Source organism: Scyliorhinus torazame, chromosome 6, assembly GCF_047496885.1.
Source record: "Scyliorhinus torazame isolate Kashiwa2021f chromosome 6, sScyTor2.1, whole genome shotgun sequence".
NCBI classification, from domain to species: domain Eukaryota; kingdom Metazoa; phylum Chordata; class Chondrichthyes; order Carcharhiniformes; family Scyliorhinidae; genus Scyliorhinus; species Scyliorhinus torazame.
Window position 1 is genome coordinate 257,495,221 of NC_092712.1, and position 22,549 is coordinate 257,517,769.

At 45.7% G+C, this 22,549-nt stretch overlaps 1 protein-coding gene across 1 annotated transcript in view; it reads right to left on the reverse strand.

Annotated features, from left to right (window-relative positions):
* Positions 1–22,549, reverse strand: part of smim13 (small integral membrane protein 13) — a 44,704-nt gene that overhangs the window by 16,936 nt on the left and 5,219 nt on the right. The gene's annotated exons all lie outside the window — the stretch shown is intronic.

A 22,549-nucleotide genomic window follows, 5' to 3' on the forward strand; every position in this document is an offset into this window, starting at 1 on the left:
ACCTTATTCCTGATGCTTCTTGCGTTGAAGTATACGCACTTCAACCCATCTCCGTGGCTGCAAGTACTCTCCTTTGTCAGTGTTCCCTTCCCCACTGCCTCACTACACGCTTTGGCGTCCTGAATATCGGCTACCTTAGTTGCTGGACTACAAATCCGGTTCCCATTCCCCTGCCAAATTAGTTTAAACCCTCCCGAAGAGTACTAGAAAACCTCCCTCCCAAGATATTGGTGCCCCTCTGGTTCAGATGCAACCCATCCTGCTTGTACAGGTCCCACCTTCCCCAGAATGCGCTCCAATTATCCAAATACCTGAAGCCCTCCCTCCTCCACCATTCCTGCAGCCACGTGTTCAGCTGCACTCTCTCCCTATTTCTAGCCTCGCTATCACGTGGCACCGGCAACAAACCAGAGATGACAACTCTGTCTGTCCTGGCTTTTAACTTCCAGCCTAACTCCCTAAACTTGTTTATTACCTCCACACCCCTTTTCAAACCTACATCGTTGGTACCAATGTGCACCACGACATCTGGCTGCACACCCTCCCCCTTAAGGATCCTGAAGACACGATCCGAGACATCCCTGGCACCCGGGAGGCAACATACCTTCCGGGAATCTCGCTCGCGACCACAGAATCTCCTATCTATTCCCCTAACCATTGAATCTCCTACTACTATTGCTTTTCTATTCTCACCCCCTTCCCTTCTGAGCCCCAGAGCCAGACTCAGTGCCAGAGACCTGGCCGCTAGGGCCTTGTAGGTCATCCCCCCCAACAGCATCCAAAACGGTATACTTGTTTTGAAGGGGAACGGCCACGAGGGATCCCTGCACTGTCTGCCTGTTTGTTTTCTTTCCCCTGACTGTAACCCAGCTATTCTTGTGTAACCCAGCTATTCTTGTCCTGTACCTTGGGTGTGGTTACCTCCCTGTAACTCTTCTCTATCACCCCCTCTGCCTCCCGGATGATCCGATATTCATCCAGCTTCAGTTCCAGTTCCCTAACACAGTCTTTGAGGAGCTGGAGTTGGGTGCACTTCCCGCAGGTATAGTCAGTGGGGACACCGGTGGTATCCCTCACCACCCACATCCTACAGGAGGAGCATGCAACTGACCTAGCCTCCATCCCCTCTTACCTTACAGAATATAGCTGCCCTGTGGACCAACTGGACCTCCACCCTCCGACTCTGCTCCCAGTCAGCTGCACGCTCTGTAAACTCCTGGCTCCCTTCACGCTCTTTGAGGAAATGTAGGAAATGGAAATGAAAGGAGCACCTTACTCCCTCCTCACCTAACTCTCACTATAGCACTCAAATGCACCAAATTCAGCACTCAGTGCAAAAAAATTTCATGTAAGGTCAGGAGTAAATACATTCCTCCAGATAAAGGCTAATGTGTGTTATTCCAACAACTGATAGAAAGCAATTTAAACTTTATTACAGTGTATGGGGAGGCCATGGGCAACGGCAGACAAGCTTAATACTGGGCAATTTTGCCATATTTAGCTAATTCCTGTTACCTTACCTGAACAAGCACAGTTGTGTTTCCAGCTATGAGTTGCAATGCATATGATGGTCTCTGGTTCCGACTCATGGGATGTTAGCATCAATGTCAAGACCATTGACAAGAGGGGAGCTTGGAGGAGCGGGTGCACATACCTAGAAGAAAAGGGTTGTGATAGCGGGTATGGAAGGCATTATCGAAGCAGCCTTGGTGTGTTGCTGCAGTGCATCTTGTAGATAGTAGACATTGCTGCCACTGTGAGCTGGTGGTGGAGGGTGTGAATGTTGAAGTTGGTTCCAATCAAGTGGGCTGTTTTATCCTGGATGGTGTCAAGCTTCTCGAATAAGAAAGTGGGGAGTATTCCTTTGTACATAGGGGACAGGAATTTTGGAGAAACAGGAGATGAGTCACTCCCTGCAGCATTCCCGGCCTCTCACATATTCTTGTAGCGACAGTAGTTTATTGGCTGCTCAGTTAGGTTTCTAGTCAATGGTGGCAGGATATCGATGTTGGGGGAGTTGCTGATGGCCGTGTCACAGAACATCAAGCGAAGATGGATAGATTATCTCTTGTTTGAGAAAGCCATTGCCTGGCATCCGTGTCCAAACGTAGCCTCACTATGTGATGGTTTTTTGCTAGGAGCTTCAGCCACGAAGTAGCGCTATAATTGATTCATCTGGAACTGTGGGTTATTTTGTGTTTCATCTCATTTAAGGAACCTTTCATTTGAATACAATTAACAGAATCTTTTCAAATTTTAAAATGTATTTTTATTTCCCCTCATGCCCCAAATCAGGTCTTGGTTTTACACCACGCCACTAGAATGCAACTAAATGCCAGTCTCAAGCCTATAGTTCCTCTCCCCATTCAACTTCATCTCCCAGCTACACAAGCTTTTATTGAACTAGGCCCAAGCTTTCAGAGATGGAAGGGCTCCGTGCCTTAACCAAAATAGCGCGCGAGCCTGATTCCAGAAATCCCATCCCAGAACCCAGCATACACCATTTTACTGTGAGGAGAACAAGATACTTCACACATTTGCAGCTCTTGGAGGCACCAGCACATTTAAAAGTTCAGCTGTCCTTAATCAGAATCAATTTATATCATCCAGTTTTCTGAAATACGACTCTTGGGATTTACAAATCTGAGGAAAAGTTCTAACCCTACTGACATTCTTGAGAAGAGGTCAGGTACTCTTTTGGAGAGTTTCTGGTACCCTTTTGGGATTGGTAAACATAGACATAAATCTGCTTAAAGGATGAATAACCTCTGTGGAACTGTCAAGTCATTTAAATCTCCTGTCCTTCAGATTTTGAAAAAAAAAAACAGCCTGCTGCGACTCCCATTTGAAAAAAAGAAATCAGTGCTTGCAATTTCAATTTGTTAAACAAAGCCAGGGGGTCATCATTATAGGACTTGTACTGCTTGGCTGCTTCCACAACCTATTATTAATGGGAGGCCTGTAAGTACACAGTTTGACTGACAGGTCCAAATTGTCACAAAGGGATTAGCTGCCTTTCGTGTAAGGCTAGGAATACAAATGTTTGTTTTCATAGTGGAATAATTTACTTGAAGGATTTATCTTTTGTGAATTATTTTTTAAAATATGGTGGTGTGTAATAGATACTTCAAACTTTATTTTATCTCATTATATCACAACCCAAGATCTGCCGTGTTGAATACTGGATCAGTTGGCATGGAGGGTGTATGGGCAAAGGGTATTGGGAGGGGTCATGGAGACTACCTTGGGGAGGTGTAGAAGGGCACTGGTTGGTATGCAGTGTATGGGGGACATGGTGAGCGAGTGGAGGTGCATGAAGTAGCATGGATGGTATGACGGACCATGGGTGTTGGGTACAGGACATGAGGTGGCTCGAGGTGTTTTGGAGGAGGCTTACGAAGTGGGTGAGGGTGCCCCTGTGTGAAGGGTATCACAGAATCATAGTGTACAAGAGGCCCTTCGAGTATGCACCGACGAATGAAAGATACCTGACCTGCCTCCCTACCTAATCCCATTTGCCAGCACTTGGTCCATAGCCTTGAATGTTATGATGTGCCAAGTACTCATCCAGGTACTTTTGAAAGGATGTGAGGCAACCTGTCTATACCGCACTCCCAGGCACTGCATTCCAAACAGTCACCACCCTCTGGGTAAAAATGATTTTCCTCAAATCCCGCAAACCTCCTGCCCCTCATCTTGACCTTGTGTTCCCTCGTAACTGACACTTCAACTAAGGGGAACAGCTGCACCCTATCCACTCTGTCCATGCCCCTCATAATCTTGTACACCTCGATCAAGTCGCCCCTCCGTCTTCTCTGCTCCAGCGAAAACAACCCAAGCCTATCCAACCTCTCTTCGTAACTTAATTATTCCATCCCAGGCAATATCCTGGTGAATCGCCTCTGCACCCTCTCCAGTGCAATCACATCATTCCTATAATGTGGCGACTAGAATTGCACACAGACTTCAGCTGTGCCCTCACCAGAGCTCTACACAACTCCAACATGACCTCCCTTCTTTTGTAATCTATGCCTCGATTGGTAAAGGCAAGTATCCCATATGCCCTTTTCACCACCCTATTAACCCGCCCTTACACCTTCAGAGATCTATGGACAAATAGGTCCCTTTGTTCCTCGGAACTTCCCTTTGTCAGGCCATTCATTGAATACTTGCTTGTCAAATTACTCCTTCCAAACTGCATCACCTCACACTTTTCAGGGTTAAATTCCATCTGCCACTTTTCTGCCCATTTAACCATCCTGTCTATATCATCCTGTAACACAAGACACTCAATCTTACTGTTAACCACCCTGGTGGAACCCAAATGAGTGTCTGTGAGCAAGTTATTGCTGAATAAGTACTGTTGATGACTCCTTCCATTACTTTGCTGATGATGGAGAGTAAACCTGATTGGGTTGGATTTGTCCTGTTTCTTGTGTACAGGACATACCTGGGCAATTTTCCACATTGCCGGGTAGATGCCATTGCTGTAGTTATTCTGGAACAGCTTGGCTAGGGGCCGGAAAGTTTTGGAGCACAAGTCTTCAGTACTTTTGCCGGACTATTGTCAGGGCCCATAGTCTTTGCAGTATCCAGTGCCTTCAGCCATTTCTTGATATCATGTGGAGTGAATCGTATTGGCTGAAGACGGATATCTGTGATGCTGGGGACCTCCAGAGGAGACCGAGATGGATCATCCACTCGGCACTTCTGGCTGGAGATTGTTGCGAATGCCACAGCCATGTCTTTTGCACAGATGTGCGGGACGCCTCCATCATTGAGAATGGGGATATTTGTGGAGCCTCCTCCTCCACTGAGTTGTTTAATTGTCCACCACCATTCACAGCTGGATGTGGCAGGACTGTAGAACTTGGGTCTGATGTGTTTGTTCGAGCTCCTGACCTCATTACAGCCTTGGTTCAAACATGGACAAAGAGCTGAATGCCAGGGGTGAGGTGAGACTGACTGCATTTGACATCAAAGCAGCATTTGACCGAGTATGGCATCAAGGAGCTCTAGCTAAACTGGAGTCAATGGGAATCAGGGGGAAAACACTCAGCTGGTTGGAGTCATAAGTGGATGAGGGTAAAGCAGTTGATGTGGTGTATATGGATTTCAGTAAAGCGTTTGATAAGGTTCCCCACGGTAGACTACTGCAGAAAATACGGAGGCATGGGATTCAGGGTGATTTAGCATTTTGGATCAGAAATTGGCTAGCTGGAAGAAGACAAAGGGTGGTGGTTGATGGGAAATGTTCAGAATGGAGTCCAGTTACTAGTGGTGTACCACAAGGATCTGTTTGTCATTTTTATAAATGACCTGGAGGAGGGCGTAGAAGGATGGGTGAGTAAATTTGCAGATGACACTAAAGTCGGTGGAGTTGTGGACAGTGCGGAAGGATGTTACAAGTTACAGAGGGACATAGATAAGCTGCAGCGCTGGGCTGAGAGGTGGCAAATGGGGTTTAATGCAGAAAAGTGTGAGGTGATTCATTTTGGAAGGAATAACAGGAAGGCAGAGTACTGGGCTAATGGTAAGATTCTTGGCAGTGTGGATGAGCAGAGAGATCTCGGTGTCCATGTACATAGATCCCTGAAAGTTGCCACCCAGGTTGAGAGGGTTGTTAAGAAGGCGTACGGTGTGTTAGCTTTTATTGGTAGAGGGATTGAGTTTAGGAGTCATGAGGTCATGTTGCAGCTATACAAAACTCTGGTGCGGCCGCATTTGGAGTATTGCGTGCAATTCTGGTCGCCGCATTATAGGAAGGATGTGGAAGCATTGGAAAGGGTGCAGAGGAGATTTACCAGAATGTTGCCTGGTATAAAGGGAAGATCTTATGAGGAAAGGCTGAGGGACTTGAGGCTGTTTTCGTTAGAGAGAAGAAGGTTAAGAGGTGACTTAATTGAGACATACAAGATGATCAGAGGATTGGATAGGGTGGACAGTGAGAGCCTTTTTCCTCGGATGGTTATGTCTAGCACGAGGGGACATAGCTTTAAATGGAGGGGAGATAGATATAAGACAGATGTCAGAGGTAGGTTCTTTACTCAGAGAGTAGTAAGGGCGTGGAATGCCCTGCCTGCAACAGTAGTGGGCTCGCCAACACTAAGGGCATTCAAATGGTCATTGGATAGACAGATGGATGAAAAGGGAATAGCGTAGATGGGCTTTAGAGTGGTTTCACAGGTCGGCGCAACAGCGAGGGCCGAAGGGCCTGTACTGCGCTGTAATGTTCTATGTTCTATGTGTACAGGACCCACGGATGGACAGGTCGAATCCCAAAACAGGAAAGACCTCCAACATGGTGAAAGAACTCAGCTTATTTATGGAGCAGATGGGGCAGTGGACCTACAGATCAAAAACCTCTCACAAAGAGAAACGAGGACGGATCCACAACCTCCACGACAATCACTGTTCAAGCACCTACTGGACGCAGACATCGTAGGGAAAGGGAGCTGTGGTGACATGCATGGACGACTGCCAAGGGGAGCCAACACCCAACTGGACAAGAGGAGGCAGAAGTGGAAGGAGGACTTGGGGTTTGAAATAGGGTGGGGACTCTGGAGCAAAGCACTGCACGGGGTCTACTCCACCTCCACATGAGCAAGGCTAAGCCTAATGCAGCTAAAAGTGGTTCACATAGCTCAGTTAACGAGAAGCCGAATGAGCAGGCTCTTCCCAGAGGTGGAGGATAAATGCGAACAGTGCCAAGGAGGCCCAGCCAACCACACCCATGTGTTCTGGTCTTCCCCCAGACTTGTTGGGTTCTGGACAGCCTTCTTTGAGGCAATGTCCAAGGTGGTGGTGGTGAGGGTGGAGGGCTGTCAAGAGGATACAGCAGGATTTAGATTGTTTGGAGACTTGGGCGGCGAGATGGCAGATGGAGTTTAATCTGGACAAATGTGAGGTAATGCATTTTGGAATGTCTACTACAGGTAGGGAATATACAGTGAATTGGAGAACCCTCAAGAGTACTGACAGTCAGAGAGATCTTGGTGTACAGGTCCACAGGTCACTGAAAGGGGCAACACAGGTGGAGAGTGTAGTCAAGAAGGCATACGGCATGCTTGCCTTCATTGGCCGGGGCATTGAGTATAAAAATTGGCAACTCATGTTGCAACTATATAGAACCTTAGTTAGGCCACACTTGGGAGTATAGTGTTCAATTCTGGTCACCACACTACCAGAAGGATGTAGAGGCTTTAGAGAGGGTGCAGAAGAGATTTACCAGGATGTTGCCTGGTAAGGAGGGCATTAGCTATGAGGAGAGGTTGAATAAACTTGGTTTGTTCTCACTGGAACGAAGGAGGGTTGAGGGGTGACCTGATCGAGGTCTACAAAATTATGAGGGGCATAGACAGAGTGGATAGTCAAGAGACTTTTTCCCAGGGTAGAGGGGTCAATTACTAGGGGCATAGGTTTAAGGTGTGAGGGGCAAGATTTAGAGGAGATGTACAGCTACGTTTTTTTACACAAGAGGGTAGTGGGTGCCTGGAACTCGCTGCCAGAGGTGGTGGTGGTGGAAGCAGGGACGATAGTAACGTTTAAGGGGCATCTTGACAAATACATGAATATGATGGGAATAGAGGGATACGGATCCCGTAAGTGTAGAAGATTTTAGTTTAGACGGGCAGCATGGTCGGCGCAGGTTTAATGCTAACAGAAAAATGTCTACATTATTTTGTACAGATTAATTCAAAGTTTCCCAACTAGTCACAGCAACAACTGAAGCATAGGCAATTTTGAGTATGCTTCACTTCAAAAAAGCTATTACAGAATTTGAATAATATTAAGATTTATTCAAAGATGAAACAATTACTTTTGGAGTGATACATGTGTAATACTTAAAACATTTAGTCTATCATGCTTTGTTAACCGTGTTGACAAAAACAATGTACGTTTGTCTGATTAGGGCCTGTCCCTTTAGGTCCAGGCAATGACAATCTCCTACAAGAGAGTCAATAGTATTACCATCATTGAATCTGCCACAATCAATATCCTGGTGGTTCCCATTGATCAGAAACTGAACTGGACTATCCATAGTGATACTGTGGCTACCAGGGCAGGTCAAAGACTAGTAAGCCTTCAGTGAGCAGTATAGCCATCTGGGATGGCCACTTACAGAATACAAATTGGACATTTGCAAAGATTGCAGGGAAAAATGGACAATGCTAAGAAAGCAGGAAGGCACAGAGCCTGTTTGCATATTGGAGAAACAGCTCCCAGACGAGACCGAAACTATAGGCCCATTAGCATATGGATGGCCCTTCTCCGGGAACAAGGGAAGATACTTAAGTAACCGATCTGGCCCCAGACCTCGCGGCGCCAGTTCCCCAAACCGAAAGCAGAAAACAAAACAGGCGAACGGCCACCTAGGACACATCCAGCCATCTGGGCACCCACCCCTTTATTGATCAGGATCAATGCGAATGATCAAGAAATGGCCCAATTGATTGGGGCCAAGTTCAAGGCCCGCCCAAAAGCGCGCGAAGCCCCCTTCGGGTATAAGAAAGCCCCAAGAGAGAAACGCTCTCTTGGAATCGGCTCTCAAAGCGGAGAGAACCTTCCACCAGCTACACCAGAAGCAAGTAAGTCCAAGGTCAATGCTCGCTACCAGACGGACGACCTTAGCTGTTCCCCTCTACCACTTTGACCCCGGCAGCCTCAGAACCGAACAGCGGCCATTGTTCCTCTGACTGAGTGGGTGCCCGAAGCTAAGTATAGGCTTCAGCAGTAGTGATAGTTTAGTCTGTAGTATTTCATGCACGAGTAGATATTGCTATGTGTGTAAATAAATAGTATTGACTTTGAACTAACTAACTGGTGTACCGGCTCTTTGATCAGTATTCGGATTTGAACCTTGTGGCGGTATCGAAAGATACCTGGCGACTCTAAAGCAAACGTAATTAGAATTAAAGAAGGCAACCATATTGACCGCCATATTTAGGAACAACCAAAGAGAGCAACAACAACTTATCTCCTGACCCCCAAGGCCTCTCCACCATCTGCAAGGCACAGGTCAGGTGTGTAATGGAATACTCTCCACTTGCCTGGGTGAATGCAGCTCCAATAACACTCAAGAAGCTCAACATCATCCAGGACAAAGCAGCCCGCTTGATTGCTCCCCCCTCCACAAATATTCAAACCCCCCTACCACCGATGAACAGTGGCAGTCATGTATACCATCTACAAGATGCACTGCAGTAACTCGCCAAGGTTCCTTAGACAGCACCTTCCAAACCCAGGACCACTACCACCTAGAAGAACAAGACCAGCACATACCTAGGAACCCCACCACCTGAAGGTTTCCCTTCAAGTCACTCACCACGCTAACTTGGAAATATATCGCCGTTCCTTCACTGTCGCAAAATCCTGGACCTCCTTTCCGAACAGCACAGTGGGTGTACCTACACCTCAGGGTAGACAGCCGTTCAAGAAGGCAACTCACCACGACCGTCTGAAGGGCAACTTGGGATGAGCAATAAATGCTGGTCTAACCAGCGCGCCCACATCCCATAAATGAATAAAAAAACAGTGGGATATTCAAAATTCTAGACTACAAAGAAGCTGCTTTATTCAAATCTACAAATATTTTTGGGGAATTCAAGTTTGATAGGATCAGTTTGAAACAAATATTCCCAGTTTAATTTATCAAGAAAGTGTAATCATGTAGACTCCCAGGATAGTGGGAAACTTTCTTAAAAGATCAATGCATATTTCTTAATAATAATTTACAAATAACCTAATTTTTAACATTTTAATTTGTTCATTTTTCCAATCAAGGAGATAAAGGAAGATGGTCTACCAAATATGTAACAGTGACTAAGATATTACTTGTGTGTTGTTTCACCTTTGGTACAACAAATCTACTTGATATTTTAAACTTAAAATTAAATCTAATCTGATGATCTATTACTTTTGCTGAGTGGAATGAGAATGTACAACAGCCAAAGACAATCCACAGACAGGATTTCCTGTTTCATTATCCATGCATGTTATCCAGAGGCAAGGATAGAATTGCTGAAAAGTCATGGGAGTGGTCTAAAATACAAGAGCTAAAATAATCTAGGATAGGACCACAAAAAAAAATACATCCCTATACTTATCAAGCAGCATATCCTCCAATTGTCAGGGTAATGCTGAGAAAGATTTCAGTATAGCTATCAAGACATAGAACAAATAAGATACAAATATGATAGCATATAGATGTAATCAGACAACTATCTATGCACATTAAAACTCTGTCTGCACCCATTTCCTGTTTACAAACATTGCTTCCTGTTGTCACTTCAGCTTGTCAATTTTTCCCATTATACATTCCACATAGTTATCCTTCAGACAACATCTAAATATAGAACATTTGATAGTTATGTTGAATTTTGTGCGTACTTGATGTGCATGGGACTTTGTTGTGCACAAATTGACTCCCATATTTCCTACATTACAAGTGCCTTCAAAAGCACTCACTGGCTCTGGGTCATCCTGGGTGATGAAGGACGGCACGGTAGCACAGCGGTTAGCACAGCACCAGGGTTCCAGGTTTGATATCCCGGCTTGGGTCACTGTCTGTGCGGAGTCTGCACGTTCTCCCTGTGTCTGTGTGGGTTTTCTCCGAGTGCTCCAGTTTACTCCCACAAGTCCCGAAATATGTGGTGTTAGGTAATTTGGACGTTCTGAATTCTCCCTCTGTGTACCCGAACAGGTGCCGGAATGTGGCGACTAGGGGCTTTCACAGCAACTGCATTGCAGTGTTAATGTAAGCCTACTTGTGACAATAAAGATTATTATTATTAAAGGCATTGGGTGAGATCTTCCAGCTTTTCATGCTGACGGGATCTTCCAGTCCCTCGGTCTCCCGGCGGTGTGGGATGGATTAAATAGGAAATCCCATTGACAGTGGCGGGACCATAAGATCCCGCTGCCAGCCAACATCTTGCGGTAGGTCAGAGAATCACACCATTATATAAATGCAAGTAATTTTTTCAACGTCTTCATTTCCTATTGAATTTTCCAATCCAAATCTCATAAAAGTAACTGCATGCTCTGACCATTAGGTGGCCTCCTAGTTCAAGTTTTTTTGAAGTGTTTCTTCAACATTCATTGCTTGCTTGCTTTTATGTAGGTATTGTAAGCTACCAGTTTATTTTCAATCTGTATGTTTAATATTATTTTATATTTTTATATATATTTTTTAATAAATTTAGAGTACCCAATTATTTTTTTCCAATTAAGAGGCCAATCACATCTTTTGGGTTGTGGGGGTGAGACTCATGCAGACACAGGGATTTAATATTATTTAATTGCATTTATTTAGTTGCTTGCCCTTTTTATCCTCTTGCCTACGAGCTCCTGCCCTGGATATTTGGTTAAGAGCTCACTAACATCTCAGTGGCTTTGTAAGCTTACAGCTCTCAATCCAATTCTTTAGCCCTTTGGCCTGCCTTTATATCTTCATATTCTATCCTGCAGTGTTTGGTCATGTCCCAGCCTCTATTCAGAAACAGAGACCGTAACTTGCCCACTTCTGTGGTGGCTCCAGTGTTCGCCACTGCTCCCATTTCCCTCTTGTTGATCCCTTCTCAAATTCCGCTCACAAGCTGCTCACATTCAGTCACTCCCCACACACTGTAACCCACTTACATGATGCTCAGCAAACATAACAACCCATACATGAACAATTTTCAATGCAACAGGATTTTGTAATAATAGGCAAATGAAGGCATAGTAGTGTGAGGAGGGAGGGAAGTACTAAGTAACAAGGAGTGAGACAATACAAACACAAACAGCAAAGCTACAAGAACAGAAATCAAGAGACACTAAGAAAGAACCGGCTCAAAATAACAATGAAACAGACAAAATATAAACAGAAATTATGATTCCAGATCAGAACCCAACATTTGCTAGGATACCGGACAGGAAGCCAATCACTTTTTAAAAAAATTATAAAACTGTGAGGAACGGATACTTGGCTCCAGGAGTGATTCCACGCACAAATTGGGATATGGTGTATTAAAACAAATTTTATTAACACAGTATTAAAGTACTTTAACATTAAAGAAATGTAGCTTCCAAGTACCAGTTAAACAATGCTTAACAATAAAATAAAACACTAACTCCTAACTGATACATCCGTCATCTCAAATCAAGCAAAACCCATCATAGGTGAAAAAACCACTTAAATAAAGTTGGCAAACAGGATTATTTGCTGGCCTCTGGAAAAAGAGTTTTTTTAAAAGACTGCTTGGAGAGAGAGAGAGAGAGAGAGAGAGAGAGATAGATCCTTTCAGTAAACAACTTGCAGAGCCCTGTCTATCAGGTTAATGCTGAATCGGACAGCCTTCTGCAAAAGTTATTGTTCATAACACAGCTTCCAGAAACTAATTGAGAAACTGGTTGCCACAGACCTGGCTCCTCCCATCGCTGCATCATTTTTATCCCACTCAAATCCCATTACCGAGTCACTTAAGTTGAAACACAACGGGCGCGATTCTCCACTCCCACGCCGGTTGGGAGAATCGCCTGGGCCGCCGAAATTTCCGGGGACGCCGGTCCGACGCCCTCCCGCGATTCTCCCGCGGGAGCGGCAGGAACGGGCCAGTCGAGTTTCGCGGGCCGCAGGCCGGAGAATCGCCGTAGATACCCAAAATGGCGATTCTCAGGCACCCCCGCGATTCTGAGGCCCGGATGGGCCGAGCAGCCAGGCCAAAACGCCGGGTTCCCCTCGGCGCCGCCCACACCTGGTCGCTGCAGTCGTAGGCGGTGTGTGAACGCTGGGGGGGTGGCCTGTGGGGGGGCGAGGGGGGATCCTGCACCGGGCTTCACCTTGAATGTGGCATGGCCCGCGATCGGTGCCCACCGATCGTCGGGCCGTCCTCTCTGAAGGAGGACCTCCTTCCTTCCTTCCGCGGCCCCGCAAGATCCGTCCCCCATCTTCTTGCGGGATGGATTTGGACAGGACGGCAACCACGCATGCGCGGATGACGTCCATTATGCGGCGCCGGCCGCGTCATCTATTCGGCGCCGCTTTTACGCGGGCGACAAGGCCTGGTGTGGGTAGATGACGCGGCCCCGATACTGGCCCATTGTCAGGGCCTGAATCGGTCGGGACCGGGGCCGTTCCGCGCCATCGTGAACCTCGACGGCGTTCACGACGGCGCGGCCAATTCGGCGTGGGGGTGGAGAATCCCGCCCAATGTCTCTAATTAACCCTCTGATATTTGTTTCTCTGCAGTTTGTCCTTTCACACCTTTTGTTCTCTATGGGGACTGCCATTAGCACTCTTTTCCCTTGGTTTCTGTGGCTATTAGCATCCTGCTTCCATGGGTTTGTGTGGCTATGACTCATCTTTCATTCTCACTCCTCAGTATAAATATTTCCCACTTTCTCTGTCTTTAGCTTTGACAAAGGGTCATCTGGACTCGGAACGTTAGCTCTTTTCTCTCCCTACAGATGCTGCCAGACCTGCTGAGATTTTCCTACATACAAAGGTATCTTAAATAATGTTACAGGATATCTAAAAGTATGTAGACCAAAACAAATCTCTTATTCCCTTTGACTCCAATCACACTAAATTGTTGGGCATCCAACTTCCCTTGCCAGTTCGCATTGGAAATGATTTATTTTCCACAGATGACACCTCACTACTTGTGAACTATCACCAACATCCAAACTCTCTTTCCTTGCCAAAGTCCTTAAACATATTGTCACCTCCCAAATCCATGTTCATCCATCCCAGTAGTCTCTATCTGTATCTTTTCAATCTCCCCTACTACATAACCGACCTAACCAAAGTCATGAATGATACCCAATGTACTTGGACCATGGTGCAAGGTCAAGTTGGTCTCCTTAGCCACCTTGTAACCTATGACACAACTGACCATGACATCTTCCTCCAAACCCTTCTTTCAGCTCTGTCAACTGTTCTCAATTCATCCCACTTTTACCTGTTCAGTATCAGCTAGAGCATCACTTTTATTAATTTCTCTACCTTTCGAATACTCCAAGAATCTATCTTTGGCTTCCTCCTCCACATGCATCGTGGTATAATTTGTAGACATTAGATCAACTGCCATTTGTACGATGACTCAACTCTATCTCCCCATTTCTTTTGAGTCCTCTGCTCAAGTCCTAGTGTTGTATCCTGCATCTAGTTCTCAAAGAAATAAATGGTTTCAATTTGTGACTCTACAACAGTGATGGACACCTCGGCTAGTGGGTGGGCTGCACGAGTTGTCCCCCTTCATCTCAGTGAGCCACAAAATCAAAATCAGGCATTTGCACTAACCATGAGCCCATTAATAAGATTAAATACATTTAACACATGCAGAATATTTCATAAGGAGTTACAGGAAATGCTTAATCATTCATTAATAGAAGTATCAACTTCAAACAGTAAAAGCAAAATATTTATGCTTACCTTACTTAAGGTACAACAGTAACATTTAAAAAAAAGCAAAGTCCATCAATGCCGTAACCAAGATGGTCGCCCAGGAAAGGGTAAATCTGCTCATTGTGCTTCCGTACTACAATTTGCAGGTTGTACGAATTGAACTGTAGCAGTGCTTTGGACGCAGAGGGAACGCACAATTCTCACAGTCATTGTGTGTGATCAGCAAGGACATTACTTCACATGCTCTTGCTTTACTATCATTTTAGTAATGCCGGAAGGGAAAAAGCTAGGATGGAAACAAACAGAATCTGGCAACCCCGAGTGTGGGAAACAGTCAACAAAATCTCTTGCAGGCCGCACTCAGAACCCTGATGGGCCACATTGTCCACCACTGCTCTACAATCTATTTAGTCTTTATTTCAAATAAAAACGGTTATCTCACCATCAGAATCAGAAAGTATAATCATCTCACCTTCCTTCATTTTTGCATATTTAATAGTGGTTGAATCACTTATGCTCTATGTTATTGAAATCCTGATTCAGGTGTAAACCTGATCCATGTCTTTATTACCTCCAGACGTAACTATTCCAATGCCCCCTTGGATAACCTCCTAACCTACAACTTCACTTCATCCAAAATTCTGCTGCCTTATCCACACATCCATTACTCAGGGGAGGTGGTGGCAGTTTGGTATTGTCGCTGGACCAGAGACCCAGAGTCATGCTCTGGGGACTTGAGTTCAAATCCCACCATGGCAGGTGGTGAAATTTGAGTTCAATAAACATTAGGAATTAAAAGTCTAAAGATAGGGTGGCACAGTGGCTAGCGCTGCTGCCTGCAGCGTTGAGGACCCAGGTTTGATCCCGGCCCTGGGTCACTGTCTGTGTGGAGTTTGCACATTCTCCCCGTGTCTGCATGGGTTTCACCCTCACAACCCAAAGATGTGCAGGTTAGGTGGGATGGCCACGCTAAATTGCCACTTAATTGGAAAAAAAAATTGGGTCCTCTAAATTTTAAAAAAAAGTCTAAAGATGACCATGAAACCATGTCGATTGTCGTAAAAAGCCATCTCATTCACTAATGAACTTTAGGGACAAAAATCTGGTCATGCTTACCTGGTCTGGCCTACATGTGACCCCAGACCCACAGTAATGTGGTTGACTCTCAAATACCCTCAGGGATGGGCAATAAATGCTGGCCCAGCCAGCGATGCCCACATCCCATGAACAAATAAAAAAAATACTCGTCTTTTACTGACCTATATTGACTCTGATAAGCTCAAATTAAAAATTCTCAACCTGATGTTCAAACTGTTTTATGGCCTCACCCATTCCTATCTTTCTAACCTTTGCCAACCTCAGAACTTTCCAAGAATTCTGTTTTCCTACAGTTCTAGCCTCTTGTTTATTAGTGGTTATGTCTTCAATTACCTTGGCCTCAAGCTTTGAAATTACCTCTTTAAACCCCATAGTCTTTCTACCTCCCTCTCATCATTTAAGGCGCTCCTTCAAACCAATCACTTTTCCCAAGCTTTCCACTCTTATTATTTTCTTTGGCTGGTGTCTACTTTTTTATTACATTTCTTTGAAGTATCTTTAAAATTATTTATATGGAATATGCTTTTTAAATGAAAGTTGTTGATACACACATATGCTGAAGACACAAACACACAGATACAGTAAAATAACATTGAATAAACATACATAGAAACAAAATACTGCAGATGCTGGAAATCTTAAAACCTCAGCAAAGGCCTCAGCTTCTTCTACTACCACCCCCACCCTTGTGAATTATGAGGACAGCATGCGCTGAGCTCTTCCTTCCATCACCTTCACCTTGGCACCCACTTCTTTGGTCTCTTCCTCCTTGTAAATTGGACCCTTTCTTTGATTTTCAAATTTGCATTCCACAGGAGGCCTCCCTCTGGCCTCTTACCCTCTCCAAATCTTTTTATTGAGCATAGCTAGCATGACATTAGCCACCTCCATTTCTCTGCTCTCCTCACTCATTCTAACCAATCTCAATGCAAACTTGCAGTGCTCCATTCTCTCAGGTCCAATCTTAACCTTATCACTAAATGTGCTGACCAGGGTGACACTGATCTTTGGCGAATCAACCACTCTCAACTCTTCATATTCCCTACTATCCCCCCTCTGGACCATTGCCCCTTCACCAAACAGCAAGTCATTGTTTTGAAGACTGTCAGTGACCTCACCTCCATTGGAGATCTTCCATCCAGGATGTCCAACCTCAATCCCCTGATCCAAACAGCCTGGTAGACCCATTGTTTCAACCTATTCTTGTTCTGAATAACTGATTTCTTTCTATCTCTATTTTTTCTCCCTTTTGTACAGTCTCTTCCCAACCACATTCATGGCTCTTTGTCACTTAAAAATGTTTTTTTTAAATGTTTTAAAGAGAGTATCCAATTCATTTTTTCCAATTAAGGGTCAATTTAGCGTGGCCAATCCACCTATCCTGCACATCTTTGGGCTGTGGGGGCGAAACCCACACAAACACGGGGAGAATTTGCAAACTCCACATGGACAGTGTCCCAGAGCCGGGATCGAACCTGGGCCTTGGGCGCCGTGAGGAAGCAGTGCTAACCACTGTGCCGCCCTCTTCTCTTTGCCACTTGTAACAACTTTCAGTTTCCTAGCTCGCGCAATCTCCCTTTCACCATGGCTATCCCATCCCGTCAGATCTCCACCCCTGACCAGGACGGCCTGAGGGTTCCCTCCTTGAATGGAGAGACCTGCCAGTCCCCACCCATCACCATTCTAGACTGCCTCACATTGAACAACTTCTCCTTTGACTCAACTTCAAATTCCCACTCTTTGCTCACCTCCGACTTTCCCGTCTTCATTTCTGTGGATAAGCTATCAACCACTATCTTCTATAAGCCCATCGTTACCCTGACTGCACTTCCTTCCTTACACCAGTTTTTCTGTTGCATGTATTCTGACTCACCACCTTACGTACCAGTGTTTGCAATATATCTTCCAATTTCCTCAACAACGAATTCCCCTTCACTGTAGTTTACAACAGTCCTCAACTGTGTCCATTCCCCATCCCACATTTATAACATAGAACATAGAACAGTGCAGCACAGTACAGGCCCTTCAGCCCACGATGTTGTGCCGACCATTTATCCGAATCTAAGATCAACCTAACCTACACCCCTTCAATTTACTGCTGTCCATGTGCCTGTCCAAGAGACGCTTAAATGTCCCTAATGACTCTGACTCCACCACCTCTGCTGCATTCCACACACCCACCACTCTCTGTGTAAAGAACCTACCTCTGACATCTCCCCTATACCTTCCTCCAATCACCTTAAAATTATGTCCCCTCGTGGCAGCCATTTCCACCCTGGGAAAAAGTCTCTGGCTATTCACTGTATCCATACCTCTCATCACCTTGTACACCTCTATCAAGTCACCTCTCTGCCTTTTTCGCTCCAGTGAGAAAAGCCCTAGCTCCCTCAACCTTTCGTCATAAGACATACCTTCCAGTCCAGGCAGCATCCTGGTAAATCTCCTCTGTACCCTCTCCAAAGCATCCACATCCTTCCTATAATGAGGCGACCAGAACTGGACACAATATTCCAAGTGTGGTCTAACTAGAGTTTTATAAAGCTTCGGCTCTTAAACTCAATCTCCCTGTTAATGAAAGCCAACACACCATACGCCTTCTTAACAACCCTATCAACCTGGGTGGCAACTTTGAGGGATCTCTGTACGTGCACCCCAAGATCCCTCTGTTCCTCCACACTTCCAAGAATCCTGCCTTTAACCCTGTATTCAGCATTCAAATTCGACCTTCCAAAATGAATCACTTCACATTTATCAAGGTTGAACTCCATCTGCCAGTTCTCAGCCCAGCTCTGCATCCTGTCAATGTCCTGTTGTAACCTGCAACAACCCTCAACACTATCTACAACTCCCCCAACCTTCATGTCATCGGCAAAACTTACTAACCCACCCTTCCACTTCCTCATCCAAGTCATTTGTAAAAACCACAAAGAGCAGAGGTCCCAGAACAGATCTTTGCGGGACACCACAGGTCACCAGCCTCCAGGCGGAATACTTTCCATCCACTACCACTCGCTGTCTTCTTTCGGCCAGCCAATTCTGTATACAGACAGCCAAATTTCCCTGTATCCCATGCCCCCAAACTTTCTGAACGAGCCTACCATGGGGAACCTTATCAAATGCCTTACTGAAATCCATATACACTATATCCACTGTCCGACCTTCATCAATGTGTCTCGTTACCTCCTCAAAGAATTCAATGAGGCTTGTGAGGCATGACCTGCCCCTCACAAAGCCATGCTGACTATCTTTAATCAAACTATGTTTTTATAAATAATCATAAATCCTATCCCTCAGAATCCTTTCCAATGATTTGCTCACCACAGACGCAAGACTGATGGGTCTGTAATTTCCAGGGATTTCCCTATTCCCTTTCTTGAACAGGGGAACAACATTCGCCTCCCTGCAATCATCCGGTACTACTCCAGTGGAGAGTGAGGACGCAAAGATCATTGCCAATGGCGCAGCAATCTCCTCCCTCGCTTCCTGTAGTAACCTTGGGTATATCCCGTCAGGCCCAGGGGACTTATCTATCCTGATGCTTTTCAAAATTTCCAGCACATCCTACTTCTTAATATCAACCTGTTCGAGTCTATTAACTTGGTTCACACTGTTCTCATGGGCAACAAGGTCCCTCTCTCTAGTGAATACAGAAGCAAAGTATTCATTTAGGGCCTCCCCCATCTCCTCAGGCACTAGGCACAAGTTCCCCCCACTATCCCTGATCGGCCCTACTCTCACTCTGATCATCCTCTTATTTCTCACATAAGTGTAGAATGCCTTGGGGTTTTCCCTAATCCTTCCCGCCAGGGCTTTTTCATGCCTCCTTATAGCTCTCCTCAGTCCATTTTTGAGTTCCTTCCTGGCTACCTTGTAACCCTCTAGAGCCGAGTCAGATCCTTGCTTCCTCAACCTTACGTAAGCTTCCTTCTTCCTCTTGACTAGAAGCTCCACTTCTCTTGTCATCCAAGGCTCCTTCACCTTACCATTCCTTCGTCGTCTCAGTGGGACAAAACTATTCAGCACTCGCAGCAAGTGCTCCTTAAACAATCCCCACATTACTGTTGTGCATTTCCCCAAGAACAATTGTACCCACTTTATGCTCCTTAGCTCCTGTTTAATAGCAGTATAATTCCCCACCCCCCCCAATTAAATACCTTCCCATCCTGTGTGTTCCTATCCCTCTCCATGACTATGGTAAAGGTCAAGGAGTTGTGGTCACTGTCACCGAAATGCTCTCCCACCGAGACATCGGACACCTGGCCTGGTTCGTTGCCGAGCACCAAGTCCAATATGGACTCCCCCCCCCCCCCCCCCCCCGAGTCGGCCTATCTACATATTGAGTCAGGAATCCTTCCTGTACACACCTGACAAAATCTGCTCCATCCAAACCATTTGCACTAAGGAGGCTCCAGTCAATATTAGGGAAATTGAAGTCACCCATGACAACAACTCTGTTACTTCTGCACTTTTCCAAGACCTGCCGCCCAATCTGTACCTCAATCTCTCTGCTGCTATTGGGAGGGTCAATAGAAAACTCCAAATAAAGTGACTGCTCCTTTCTTGTTTCTGACTTCCACCCAGACTGACTTAGTAGACAAACCCTCCTCAACTACTGCCTTTTCTGCAGATGTGATGCACTCCCTAATTAACAATGTCACTCCCCCTCCTCTTTTACCTCCCTCCCTATTCTTCTGAAAACATCTAAACCCCGGAACATCTAACAACCATTCCTGTCCCTGTGAAATCCATGTCTCCGTAATGGCCACAACATAGTCGTTCCAAGCACTGATCCATGCTCTAAGTTCATCTCCCTTATTCCTGACACTCCTTGCATTGAAACAGACACACTTTAACCCATTCCACTGAGTGCAACTTTGCCCTGTCAACTGTCTATCCTTCCTCACAGACTTGCTGCATACTATATCTGCCTGTTCAACAGCTATCCTATCTCCATAGCTCTGGTTCCCATCCCCCTGCCAAACTAGTTTAAACCCTCCCGAAGAGTTCCAGCAAACCTCCCACCCAGGATATTGGTGCCCCTCCAGTTTAGGTGCAATCCATCCTTCATGTACAGGTCCCACCTTCCCCAGAAGATATCCCAATGATCCACTTCTGTTCCTCCAGTGCAGAAGGATGCCATTCGATCCATTGAGTCTGCACTGATCCTCTGAAAGAGCACCCTACCTTGGCCAAATCTCCTGCCCTATCCCTGCAACCCCATAATCCCACTTACCCTGCACATCCCTGGATCCAAAGGGCAATTTAGCACGCCCAATCCACCTAACCTACACATCTTTGGACTGTGGGAGGAAACCAGAGCACCCGGAGGAAACCCACATAAGACACAGGGAGAACGTGTAAACCACACAGACCGTCACCCAAGGCCAGATTTGAACCTTCAGGACTCAAGATTGAGTTCAATAATTTCAGATCATAAGTTCTGCCTCCATTTTTCCCTCAGGTGATGATGATTTTTCTATTTCCATTAACACCTACTCTCCTTCCATCATTTATTTCTTTACTTGTCCCATCTCCTTTTACCTTACACTAGGGAAACAGTGAGGGACGGCGATAATGTCACTGAACTAGCAGTCCAGAAGTCCAATCTAACACCCTGGTCCCACAAGTTCAAATCCCACCATGGAAATTAATAAATTCAAATAATTAATAAAAATATGGAACTGAAAACCAATCTTAGTAATAGTGCCATGAGACGATCATAATTTTTTATAAAACCCCATCTGGTTCACTTATGCCTATTAGGGAAGGAAATCTGCCATCCTGACCTAGCCTGGCCTACATGTGACTCCAGATCCATAGCAATGTGATTGACTCAGAAATGTCCTCTTAAACAGCCTTGCAAGCCACTCAGTTGTGTCAAACCATTACAGAATATCTGAAGAGGCATAAAATCGGACAGACCATCCAGCATCAATCTAGGCACCGGAAATGATGAAGGCTTGTTGACTTTGCTTACTAGGGAGAAGTATCTCACAAACTAATCAAACAGCCTGACACAGTTATACTCACAGAATCATACCTTAAAGCCCATATCCCAGATACCAGCATCACCATCCCGAGGAATGTCCTGTCCCACAAACAGGACAGACACAGATGAGGTGGCGGCACAATAGTAGACAGCAAGGAGACAGTTTCCCTGGGAGTCCTCAAAATTGATTCCGGACCAAATGAAGTTTCATGGCATCAAGTCAAATATGGGCAAGGAAACCTCCTACAGATTACCATCTACTGCTGATGAATCAGTACTCCTGCATATTGAACACCAAGCACTGAGGTTGGCAAATGTATTGAATATACACGGTGTGGAGGGTACTTCAACGTTCATCACCAAGAGTGACTTGGTAGCACTACTTCTGATTGAGCTGGCTGAGCCCTAAAGGACATTGCAGCCTGATTGGGCCTGGGGCAGGCGATGAACAAACCAAAGAGGGGGGGGGGGGGGGGGAAACTACTTGCACTTGTCCTTACCAATCTAACTGTCATCAATGCATTTGTCCATGACAGTAATGGTGGGAATGACCATTAAGAGTCCCTCACTCGCAATCTCCCAAAGAGGGCTCAAGACCTTTGACAGGCACTGAATTACATCCCTTTCCTGGTCAACTGGGCCCTGCGAGATAAATCATACGATCACAAGGGTTGCTTACCCCTCCAATGTGAAAGCAGAGACAGGAAGGAGGAGCCCTGCACGTGCTCAACATTGATGAAGTCTCATGGCATCAGGTCAAACACAGGTAAGGAAACCTCTTGCTGAGTGCCACCTTTTGCTCTGCCTCAGCTAATTAATCAGCACTCCTCTATGTTGAATATCACTTGGAAGTAGCACTGAGGGTAGCAAGGGTACAGAATTTACTCCAGGCACAAGGGGCGGGATTCTCTCAGCCCTGGGCCGGGCCGGAGAATCCCCGCAACCGGGCCACGCAGAGCGAAGAATCGGTGCCATTGGTGCCGGTGTGGTTGGCGTGGCGCCGGTCGCTCTACAAGGCCGGCCCGCTGATTCTCGGCCAGGATGGACCGAGCGGCCATCTTGTAAATGCTGAG